This window comes from Camelus dromedarius, chromosome 23, assembly GCF_036321535.1.
Source record: "Camelus dromedarius isolate mCamDro1 chromosome 23, mCamDro1.pat, whole genome shotgun sequence".
Taxonomy (NCBI): Eukaryota; Metazoa; Chordata; class Mammalia; order Artiodactyla; family Camelidae; genus Camelus; species Camelus dromedarius.
This window is the reverse complement of record NC_087458.1, coordinates 21,041,816-21,053,896: the sequence shown is the minus strand read 5'-3', so window position 1 is coordinate 21,053,896 and position 12,081 is coordinate 21,041,816. Positions and strand designations below refer to the sequence as shown.

The window sequence follows — 12,081 nt, the reverse complement described above, 5'->3', positions numbered from 1 at the left end:
ATTCAGATCCAGTGCCCCAGCTCTGAGATTTGGAAGCCTTTTCATTTTTCAAACTGATGATTAAAAATGCTGAGCTGGGGACTTCATCAGTGCCCCCAGAAGACAGTGTTTGGCATTTCAAGCCTGCCCCCTGAGCACAGAGAGGCCCAAAACACCAAGACAGCTCTAGGGTGGGGAGATGAATGGCTTTTATTTGGTCCCAAAGGAAAGCTCCACATAACCTTGTTCCAGGGCTGCCTCTTGGTTCTCTGCCTGCCTAGGTGGACAGATCAGGCAACTTTCCAGTCAGTGACAAAATCATCCACTGAGTTTGTCCTATTTGCCATCTTAGAGGAGATCTGAGTTTTGTGACATGTTCCTTGGGGAACGATGTAATTTAATTTTTTGAAGCCTGACCAATATTCTTGGAGAAGCTGAACTAGTTTTGGATAAGCTGAAGTAGTTATGCAAATCAGAACCCAGGGTCTTCTTAGAAGGAAGCAACCAGGACCCCTACACGTTTTCCCTCAAGATTTTAAATTAGAGGGAAAAAATGGAAGTCTGACCATGATTCACTGGTGGGAGAAGATCCCAAAGGCCCAAAGACAGGAAGGGCAAAGGGCCACCATGCTGGGGAGCCAGGCTCATCACAGGAGCCTGAGGTGCAAGGGGCTGGGCCAGCTCCGGGAGAGCAGTGGCCGAGGCACTATGCCTCACAGCACAGCTCCAGGGCCCAGGGCTCAGAGAGCTGTGACTTTAGAGCCCAAGCATGGGGATCCTCAATGGTAGTGGTGAGTCTAGACCCATGAAGACAACACGAGGCAGTGAGAAAAACAAGCAGCATGGACCCATCAGAGCCTGTCTTGTCACCTCCTGGTGTTTGAAAGTATCCCTGGATTCCTCAGGACTGAGTGAGCCCCTGGTTTCCACAGACAGTGGGAGAGGGAAGGGCCTTAAGATGAGCTCCTGTACTTTCTGAAAATAAAGACAGATGAGGACCCTAGTGATTAACTGAGGAAATACAAAGCACCATTTATTTGGTAATGGACATATATACGGTATGGTGCATGGTAAGTTATATATATACGGTAAGTTATGGCTGTATGTAGAGAGAGAACAGACTGCTTTACATCATAAAAAAGTGGCACCTGCTATCTTTACTGGTAAGACAATGGTGATTTTATCTGTCTTTTAACTTGCTTTGCAGATTTTCTACAATGAACATGTGTTACTTTTTCAAAAAGAAAAAGGAAAAAAAAAAAGTAAATTGAAGAAGAAACTATTTAGTCCACACCCCTCATCCTGCCAGCAAGTGCCCCTGTGGGGGACCCCAGGAACCTATAACCACTGATGACTTCCAGGGGTTTTTGTGGCTTCTGTGATGGCAATAGGCGGTAATTCTTAGGCCAATGAGTAGCCATCGCCTGCCATCCTCTCGGCAGGAATCCTGGCCAGTCTGCCTTCTGAGCTAAAGGGAGCTTCCCCAGCCCAGGACAGGATGGTGGCAGGACCTCCTCCACCTCCTGTTACTGATCAGGGCTCCCCCAACCATCCAGGGGGCCCCAGGAGGTGATCACTGAGGGATGTCAGACAGGAACTCCCACACAAGCCCTGCGGCCCCACACGTGTGCTTTACAGAGAGAGTTTCACTTCAGGTGCCAGGCATCACACCCACAGAGTAAGAACCAGAACCTCCCTGTGTGATTTGCATACCACAGCCTATCCTCCCGGGGTCACTTGGTTGCCACAAACATTTAATATTATCTTCCCATGGTCAGAGTTCTGAGCTGAAGGCTGAAGGGGACAGAAAGATGAAAACCCTGACAGTCTGCCTTCAAAGAACCTCCTGACCAGAGAGGATGTAGAAGAAGGGAGAGGTAGAAGAGCCTCTGACACAGGAAGAATGCACTGTTAAAACAGACCAGCAGGTCAACTCAGGGTTGACTTCCTCCCACATCAACCAAAAGCATTTCTGGCATCACATCCTGCCTTCAACACTTTTCTCAGGTGAGTCTCCTCGCATCCATTCCCACTACCTCTGCAACGGCTCTGCCCTCTCCAGTTCTCACCAAGACTTGCACACCAGCCTCACACCACCTTCCAATCCAAGATGTACTGCCAGGATTTTTCAAAAATCCCCTGCCCTCCTTTAAAACAGTCAACAGCCTCCTATGACCTTCAGGAGGGAGTCTTAACTCCTTAGCATGGCATTCAGTGCCTTTTCCAATAGAGCCTATCTTTCCGTTCTTTTCCTTCCTGCCCTCTAGCCCCCAGCAAAACCCTACAGCCATCCTCCACTCCTGTCATGTCCCCTACCCCTGCCCACATACGCACATCCAGGACATTCCAACAATACCAGACTCCAACAAGACCATTCCTCAAAAACAAAACAGCCCAGAAGATCCTTTTCCTTAATCTCCGCTTGTCAAAATTCTATTCATTCTTCAAGGTGCAATTTAAATGTCTCCTTTTCCACAGAGCCTTCTCCAGACCTCAAATCAGAATTAATCCTACCTTGGACCATAATAGCGCTTTGCTTATATCTTCCTAATTGCACTCATCACATTATTCTTTGCCATCCTCTGCTTAACCTTGAGCTCCTAGAAAACAAACATCATGTGTCATTCCCCTCTGTATCCGCCCCCAACCCAATACAGGATCTAGCAGACAGCAGACATTCGTTTGCTACATATTGAATCAAAAAGCAAGTCATTCTTAAGTTTTCAACACACAAAAAAAGTTTTTTTTAAGAAACATTATGGCTCAGGCAATGGTCCACAGATCCTAGATGATTAATGAGGTAATATTGGTCCAAAGATTGATATCCTGATATAAATCTTTATAATTTAACTTTGTTCAGTGAATTTACTTACATTGATTCCCTCTTTCTCTCTCTCTCCTGCACCTGCCACACACACACATAGATACATAGATATACATACACACACTACTGATTCTGCAGTTTCCCTAGAGAACCTCGACTAATGCAACAATCAACGCTTGACAGTCTAGAAAACCAAGCAACTCCTGCCAGTACGGAAGGCTTGGTCCCAGTGGGCATTGCATGTCAATTACATACAATTACTCACATAGGAACGTTTTTTCCCTAGCCCTGATATTTCTTCCACGTGAAGGGACATCCATTAGTGTGACACTCCTGACCCTCTCCACCCCTCACGCACCTGGTTGGTGAGTTAAATGGAGAAACCAGAAGAGTTACCCACCCCCTGCCTCTTCCGCCTGTTCCTCTCTGCCTTTTTAAGCTCTAAGCCTTGCCTGAAAAAATGTCCAGCTGTGCCTGTGGCAAGATAGCCAGGTCTGCCCAACTGTGGGCTCAATTAGCAGGGCCACTTGTTTCTCATTATAAGCTGTATCTTCCAACCTGGCCTCTATCAGTATAAAGAAAATACTTTTTTTCTCCTTATTTACTGTCTTATTTCCTGTTCAAGATCCTAGGCAGAGAAGAGACCCCCAGGCAATGTTCCTATCTTGACTTCACAGCTTCTGAAGTGTATCTACTTAAGGAAGAGTCCACAGTGGCTCCTTGGACTTCCCCTAAGGACCCTGGAGTGGCCTTGAGGCTGCTAGTCCAACCCTTCTTGGTACCAAGGAGGATGATCATACTTGCTTCTGCCTGTGGGGAGCTATGAGGAGCAAATCAGAACCTGTATGTGAAAATTTCCATAAAGCCTATCCTAGTATACAAATACAAAGTGAATTATTGTTGTGGCTGGTGCAGTCCTGTTGATGTAGGATCCCAGAGGCCCACTGTGCTAAGCTCCACCAACAATTTTCAGGTAGCCTCGGGAGCTGTCTTACATACATGTGCTCTGCCAACATCTGGATTAGCTACCATGCGCCTCGGCGAAGCCCTTCCCATGACATCCTCCATGTCCCGCCAGACACTCAGTTACCTATGGCAAGACATGGAAGAGCATGCCTCTCCTCCCCATGTGGTGTTACAAAGGTTCTCAGGACTCCTGAAGCAGGAAGCGCCTGCCCAGTGTCTAGTGGAGTTTACAAGAACTCTTTCCATTGCCTCTTGCCGCCAGTTCCCTCCCCGCTAGGGCACGGGGCCCGGGGCTGGGACAGGTTTGTGTAACAGATGCACGCCTCCCCACAGAAACCTGAGGCCCTGTTACCAGGCCAGGATGGCGGTGCTTGGTTCCTGCTTCCACAGGACAAGGAGTCCCCTAGGAGGCTCCCAAGTCTTTGGCTGGATCATTGGACCAATTTGCCAGAGATGCCCAGATATGTCTGAATTCCAGAGGTGGATACAGTACACCTTATATTATAATTAGCAATTGACATGACCAGGCCTCAAGTCCCCTTAAGGCAGCTACACAGAAGCCCTCAATAAAGAGGGCCCTCCTAATCTCATCCTTCCTTCCTGGCCAACCCACTTTCAAACCCAATCTCTGGCCTCCTCCCCTCTCCTTCTCTCTCTCTCTCTCTGTCCCTCTCCTTCCCTCCCTCCCTCCATCTCTCCTTCACACATCCAGGTAGAGGGGGTGGGGTGAGATGGGTGAGATGTGGAGGAAGGCACAAGTGAGAATCAGCCTGGGGATACTTTCCCTCCACTGCTCAAGCAGATAATGTATTGTATATTTTTCCAGTCCTCAGAGAGAGCTGGGAGCTTTTACCCTGTGCTGTGTGCACTCACCTCCCTTGGGAAGAAGGCAACATTCCAGCATAGAGCGATTCCACGCCCACAGTAAGTCCTGCAGCCTTAACTCCCAGGCAGACACGATTTCTGTGGATGGGGCCAGGAGGATGTGAGATGAATGGTGCACCTGCCCCTTTAAACTTGGCCAGAGAGAAACTCTGCTTCCTAGGTGGCAACAGCAATGCCACCTCCAGCTGCTGGCTCCACTCCGTGGAACATTCTTGCACAGTAAGTCTCATCCTGCCTGCCAGCCTGAGCCAGCTGGTTTCCTTCTCTGCAGGTCATTCTCTAGGGATGGTGAGGGGGCGGGGGAGACTGGGCAGGAGAAGGGTGTTTAGAGCATAAAAAGGTTCAGGAAGGGTTTCATTCTCTTCCAAAAAAGGCCTGAGCCAGCAGAGCCTAGGAATTCCCCTTCACAAGCCGGTGGTGTTGACGGCACAGACAAGGGATGCTGTAAATTTAGCACTGATTGTCCCTCATCTGGACCAGAAGAGGTCTCTGATGCCTTAACTTCATCCCTGCTGCTAGAACATATGTGGTTGCAAATTCCTAGGGAATGCAGCCTGGGGGCAAGCTGGGCCCTCACTCTGTGTGGGGGCGCAGGGGCTGAAGCCAAGACACACATCTGGGAGGACACTGTCAGAGGGGGACAAGAGGCCCCCAAGAGCATCCAAGGGGCCCCTAGGATGAGAGGCCTGTGCTGATGTGAGGTTTGGTGTTATATTTCCCCCCCAAATTCTTCCCATCTGTCTCTCCCACTTCGGCAAAAACAAGACATCAAGTAATAGGGAGGAACCCTGGTCCACAAACTTGGCTGTATGAGAAATGTCATACTGATTTATTTACTTTAATTGAAATCTGACGAGGAGTCCCTTACCCTCCAGGCTGGTGGGAAACCCAACCCAGTCATTCCTCACCCCCACCCCTTACGGTTGTGCCAAGGGCCCCAGGGATGCTTCTGAGACCCAAATTTTGGTGAGGCCCCTCCAGCCCACACTGAGGACTGCACTGTACCCTCCACATGACCCCTTGAAATATAACCTCGCTGTGAGTTTCTCACCATCTTAGAGGGGGGACTGGGGAACTGCAAGCCACTCCCCCTGGAGCCTGAGGTCTTGCTCTCCTAGGTGTGCCAGCCCCTCGGAAATTTTGCCAGCCTCCCCCCAAACCGAGAGGCACTGTCAAGGAGAGGAGCAGGGGTTCCCAGTCTTTGAGAGGCTCTCTGGCCAACCCCCACTTCCCAGAAAGAAAAACCTCTCCATCTCTTTTCTCTCACCTCTTTCCCTTCAAAAGTCCTAGTGCTGAGTCACCAACACGGGTCCCCATTTCCCCTCTCCCACACTCCCACACCCCCCACCCCCTGCAAGCATCCCTAATGCAGCATCAGACAGCACTGTCACCACCCAGAGGTGTGTCCTCACCCCGCCTAAGAGAAGAAATCACATGTCTCCCAAGACTATATTATTTGAAATTCTTGGAGAAAAGTCTTGGGAATATAGGTCACTGTAACCAAATGAAACAAGTCAGCCAGTCAACCTTATTTCCAGGCCCTGCATCCCTGACTCTGCCCTGCAGGCCTCAGTCACAGGCCGTCTACCCCCACCCCACCCCACCCCCAGCCCCCGCTCCCTTCTCCTCCCCCCTCTCTCCCTCCCCCGGAGCCCATTCACTGAGCCCCGCAGACTTCCTCAGGAAGGAATTCCTGTGCAGAGTCAAGACGTGTATAATACAAGGCACGCTAATGAGCTGGGGAGGTGGGTGGACTCGTTTGCTTCTCTGAGACAGTGCGAGTCAGCATATCAGATTTTTCCCAGAGCCTGAAGTGTCAGCCAACAATTGAAAGAAAAATGGGATGCTCACAGCTCCGTTTGCCTCCCCGACTGCTACCCAACCACAGGACCCGAAAATCAGGGCCCCGCACGCCTGCCAGAGACCAGGGGGTCAGCTCGGGCCAGCGTGTCCTTATGGGACCTCTCTCCCAGCAAAAAACAGAGTGACACCTCTGGGTCTAGTGACGGCTGAACTGGCAGACTTGTAATGAAACTCTGCTAATGCTTTTCAAGCCATCAGGCCCCACCAACCCTGCCCTCTGACTCTCAGAGCTGCAGCAATCTCCTCCCTCCTTAGATTTACTAAAAGCCTCCTTGCAGTTCCTCTCAGTCACTCCCTCCTCCGGAGGCTGCCAATCTCCCAGTAAGGAGGCCGGCACCTGCCAGTCTGGCAGGAACACCCACACCCGTGGACCCAGGATCGGGGAGGGGGGTGGGGAACAATGTGAATGAATTTAAAGGTGCTCTAGAAAGGAAGACACTTTAGACAAATGTTATTCAGAGGTCAGTGGGGTCACTAGGCTTCTTAGACTATACATCTGGTTGGCTCAAACCCCTATTTTATAGCCTAGGGGAAAATCTTCTGCCTGCCTTGAGATTTCTGCAAATGGCAAGGGAACCTATACTCTGCTCTCACCTCTGCCTCCCATTTCCTGCCCTCACTGAATTCTTATTCTCAGCTCTCCATAATTCTGCACCTCCTTCACACAACCCCATCCTCTCACCTAAAAGCAATCATTTTTACAAGCATTGAACGTTAGCTGAATTCTTATTGATGGTTTGAAGGTCATGAGGGATGGGTTACATTTTCTCACCACACTGCAAACAACCCAACATCTGATACTAGATGTCCCATTTCTTGAACATTCTCTAGGGATTTCTCAGTGGCCATGCCTTCATATGAAGCGCCACGGCTCCTCTCTCCCTCGCTCCCCCAGGAATTCTACCCACTCCTGGCTCAGAGCACAGGCTCCCTCCCTTGCTTTGCATATCCAAAGCTAATCAAGCTGTACAATGGAACCAAAGCCATTTGTCTCCTTTAGAAAGGCCTGCTTTTGAAGACACTTGCTCAAAATGGTGATCCTTTTCTTCTGTTTTTCCAATAAAACAATAATTATAATTCATTAGGAAGCAAAGGAAATTTCTTTCATTTCACTCTGTAAGCTCACTCCGTCATTTGTAGCATTCTCTGCTTGCTGTCTTTTAGGTCCTGAGCTTCTGATTCCATTCATAGCTAAAGAAATGGACTTCCCTACCCTGGATTCCCCCCACTGCACCCCACAACAGGATCAGCTCTCTGGCTCTTATAAGACTTAACCAATTATAACTGCTCCCAATGCCTCTGCCACCAGGTGGTCTAAACTGAGGGGTTAACCTGGGCTTAGGAACCTTTCAAGAAGCTAAGCATAACCGCACAAAATCTGTGAAACCCTAAAACTGTATGCAACTATGTGCGTTTTTCTGACGAGGGGGTTCATAACTTTAATAAGATATCCTCCCACCAAAGGTTTTAGCCACTTATCAGGTAGCCAGAGAACTGGACAGAGCTCTGTATCAACAGTGCAGCCTCCGGTGCTGAGGTAGCCTTAAACCAGGTCACTATTTAATTGGCTGTTTGGGAAAGAGGAGAAATCATTATTCTTAAGAAAGTAAGTTTTCAAAAATAGCTGCTGTGAGAGTTGTAAAAAAAAAATCAACAGGAGTTAGGAACAGGGAAAATGAAAATACAAATTCTTGTTTTTTTATAGAGAGTTTTTTAAAATGTGATTCAGTAAGCGAGTGCCTAACAGCTAATGCCTTTTCACAGACATCGATAAAGTGATTCTGAAATGTAGACATTCACTCCTCTATTTCACATTCTGAAGAGTCTGGTTTTATAATCTTAAAATACTAACCATAAAAACAAAAAGATGAATCAGATACATAGATTTATTGTACTCACTGGAGAAAAACGTAGCTCAGATAAAACAATTGCAACAAATGAACCCAAAGTTAAAGATGGATGGAAGCCTAGAGCCAATTAAAACTAAATGGAAAAGAGATTTAAGTCTGAAAATTGAAGATAAGGATTGGCAATTATCCTACCATCTAACCAAACACACCACTGCTACTGTTCTGGATGACTTGATGTATTTTTAATTATCATATCAAGCATTTGACTGTAGTTAGAAAAAATGAAATTGACCCAAAAAAAAAAAAAAAACCCATCTCTTTTCTCCATAATTCAGCAAGAGAATCATCCCCCTCTGCCCACACAGTGTCCCTACACAGAGCCAGAGTGGTACAGTGCCACTCAAATTATACCATAAATTATAGAGAAACAACGCTCACCATGTCCTGATCTGTGTTTACCTCATATCAATTCTCGACTGAAAGTGGAAATGTTTAGTTTTGCCTCATTTACATTGTTAATAGTCTTACCCTAGATTACGAGAAAACAGATGAGAGAGAAGGCCCTTAGAATGTGGCAAATGGCTTGAAAGTCTTAGCAGAACTTGCCCAGTGAAAGACAGTATTACACTTAGGTCCCAGGCAAGAGGGTCCCTGACCTGGACCTAAGTATTAGAGGGTCTCCCATACCTTACAGCACACACGTGCGTGCACACACACACACACACACACTGAAGATCATGTGAACAACTCTGTCACTCGGGATCTGGTGCTCACAGCTGGCTCAGAGCCACCCACAACCCCAAAGATCCACTCTTGCTTCTAGCACCCGTCAGGCCCCAAGAGGATACTTCACATCTCTTGCCTATGTCCTCAAAACAGAAGGCAGCTGTGTCTGGATGCCAGGAAGGTTTATGGGTTTTGTCCTGCAGACTTTGAACCACAGGGAGAATTTGAGTGACAGAAGCACTTAGGTGTAAGAGGAGAGACAAATTAACTTGTCAGATCCTTCCTCTCGGCATCAATGCAATACTTCTTGCATACCAAGTGGTTGTTTCCTAGTAAGTGCCAGGTGTCTGTTTTCTTCCTTCTCTTTGTATTCTAATTTAAGGTTCCAGAAGTATTCACAAATGATCGCAGTATTTACAACAGATGCAGGTGGCAGCTGAGGAACATTATGCAATATTAAATGAACCACGTTACCCTTAAATTTGTGCAATGAGTGAAGCATGGTATCAATATTTTCATCGGTAACTGGAAGAATATTGAATGTTAAACTGCAAATGGTTTCATTTTTGTAAAAATACTTTAAAATATTTAATTAAATTTCAAGAAAAATCAAATTAAAATTCAGTTTTATTTAAAATACTTACATTCAATACTTCTTCAAGGAAGACAGAGTAGACATACTTAGATACATCTATTTCTTACATTAAAAACCTTGGCTGTTATACATAAAATAAAGATAAGAAGTCACTGAAAGGTAGAGAGACAAAGGCAGACTGACTGGAGACTTCAAAACCCAAAGGATAACAGAGTGATGTGTTCCTTGGGCTTTCTTTTTGCCTCATGAGTCCTACCTAGGCTTAGAGCTGAACAACTCAACAACTCAGAAACACCAACAGGCAGACGACGCAAGCCCCGACAAAAAGCCTTCTCTCTCTAGTCAAAGGAATGGGACAGGGGCAGCCTCGCAGACAGAACAGCTTTTCAGACAGTAACAAATCTACTCCAGCCACACACCGCAGAAAATATCTGTGGCCCCACTCCCACGCATGCCAGCGAAGTTCAAGTGGGAACCTAGACATCCTCCTCATAAGACTATAATTAGGCACCTTAACACCCCCAGGTGGCGTCAGAACAGGTCATGTAGGCTGTTCAGACTTTCATTCTCACTGGCCAGTAATGAGCTCCCCTGAACCCATGGTGTCAGTAGAGACCACTGAGAGCCCAGACTTCCACACCATCCAGTAGTAACAAGAAGCCTCTCTCCCTCGCTGCTCTCTGCGGTGCTGTCAGAGGCGGCCTTGGGGAAAGCCAGGACTTTGACCACTGCCCAGTGGTAACAAGGTCACTCTAACTGCAGAGTCAGTGGATAACATATACAAAGCTGGAATCTCACCTCCTCCTGGCAGTAACAGGGAGCAGCTCTCTCCAGAGTCATTCGTCAACAGAGGACAAGTGGGAAACATGGATTTCTACCTCCACTTTCCAGTAATGAAGTGATGCCTCCTCTTCCCCTGCCAGAGTGGTACCAGAAAAGCCAACAAAAACAGGTTTAAGTAAAATCCAGAGCCTCAGAACACAATATGAAAATTTTCAATTGAAAAATCAGGCATTATACCAACAACCAGAAAGATCTCAAACTGATGAAAAAAGGCAATTAATAGATGCCAACATTGAAATCAAAGAGATATTAGAATGATCCGACAGTTTAAAGAAGCCATGATAAAAGTGTTTCAATAAACAATTGAGAAAATATATAAAACAAAGAAAAATACAGAAAGTCTAAGCAAAGAAATAAATGTGCTGACAAAAAACTACGAGATATAAAAAGGAACCAAATGGAAACTGTAGAACTGAAGAACAATAACCAAAATAAAAGGCTCAGTGGATGGATTCAACAGTGAGCTGGACGATGGAACAACAGGAATTGCTTAATTTGAACAGAGAAAACAGACTGGAAAAAAAAAAAGTGAATGGGGTCTCAGGGACTTTTGGGACTATAACCAAAGTTCTAACATTCACATCAATAGAGCTGTAGAGGAGGAAGCAGATGGGGCTGAAGAACTACTTAGAGAAATAATGCCTGAAAACTCCCCAAATTTGGCAAGAGACATAAATGTACAGATTAAAGAATCCTAGCAAACCCCATACAGGATACACTCAAAGAAATCCACGCCCAGATACATCATAATTAAACTCCTGAAAACTAAAGACAAAGAAAAAACTCTTGAAAAAAGCCAGAGAAAAACATCTTGCCTAGAAGGGGAAAAACAATTTGAATGACAGTGGGCTTCTCATCATAAACCATGGAAGTCAGAAGAGTTTTTATCAAGTAAAAATATTTTACAATATTTTTCAAGTGCTAAAAGAAAAGAGCTGTCAGCCCCAAATCCTATATCCAGCAAAAATATCTAGGATAAAAGAGAAATCAAGATAGTCTCAAATGAAGAAAAGCTAAGAGAATTTGTCACCAGAAGAACTACCCTAAGGAAATAGCTAAAGGAAGCTCTCTAAACAGAAAAGGAACAATAAAAGAAAGGAAGAGCTATCATGCAAAAATATAGGTAAATACAACAGACTTTCCTTCTCTTGAGTTTCTATAGTATGCTTGATGGTTGAAGCAAAAATGACAACACTGGCTGGTATAGTTCTTAATGTATATAGAGGAAAAATTTAAAACAATTATTTTATAAATGTAGAAGGAATAAAAGGAAGTTAAAGCTTCTATACGTCACTCAAACTGGTAAACTGACCACACTAATAGACTGCCATACGTTATGTATATAAAATGTAATTTCTAGAACAATCATTTAAATAGCTATACAAAGAGATACACTCAAAAACACTATAGATATTTATCTAAAAAGTATTTAAATAACCCACAGGAAGACAGGAAAAAGAAAACAAAGAAATGAAAAAAAAAGGGTGAGAAAAAAGAAAATGGCATGTTTCAACCTCATCAATAATTACATTAAATGTAAATGATCAGGG

The 12,081-nt window shown here is 45.6% G+C and overlaps 1 long non-coding RNA gene across 1 annotated transcript; it reads left to right on the top strand.

Annotated features, from left to right (window-relative positions):
• The first annotated feature begins 1,762 nt into the window (after nucleotides 1-1,762).
• Nucleotides 1,763-8,250, top strand: LOC135318941 (uncharacterized). Its single transcript, XR_010377410.1, has 3 exons — nucleotides 1,763-1,986; nucleotides 4,596-4,873; nucleotides 7,682-8,250. It is a non-coding gene; the product is annotated as an uncharacterized LOC135318941 (long non-coding RNA).
• Nucleotides 8,251-12,081: the final 3,831 nt, after the last annotated feature.